The sequence below is a fragment of the Fukomys damarensis genome, unplaced genomic scaffold (assembly GCF_012274545.1).
Source record: "Fukomys damarensis isolate Sample0158 unplaced genomic scaffold, DMR_v1.0_HiC HiC_scaffold_22, whole genome shotgun sequence".
Taxonomy (NCBI): domain Eukaryota; kingdom Metazoa; phylum Chordata; class Mammalia; order Rodentia; family Bathyergidae; genus Fukomys; species Fukomys damarensis.
Genome location: NW_022900934.1, coordinates 3,732,961 through 3,733,284, shown reverse-complemented (window position 1 = coordinate 3,733,284; position 324 = coordinate 3,732,961).

Genomic DNA, 324 nt, shown 5'->3' with positions numbered 1-324 from the left:
GGGGGGGGGGGGGGGGGGGTCGTGGCTTCGGAGTTCTAGAACCTGCAGATTCCTCTTCCGTAGCGCTAGAGCTCGCTGTCCACCTCCCCCCGTATTCTCTAGGGGATGGGGACCCCACTGCCCCTACTCTGAGGAGTGTCATCCCCAGACCCATCTCCCATGAGCCCTCAGGTGTCTCGTGGCCTTCAAAGGAACACTGTTAATCCCCGAGAGGTCGCATCAAAATTAACCTTTTTATTGTCATCTCACATAATCTCCCATACACAAGGCTGTATGCTGACAGATCTGGGCTCCCTGGAAACCTAGTGTGTTGGAAGAAGGGTC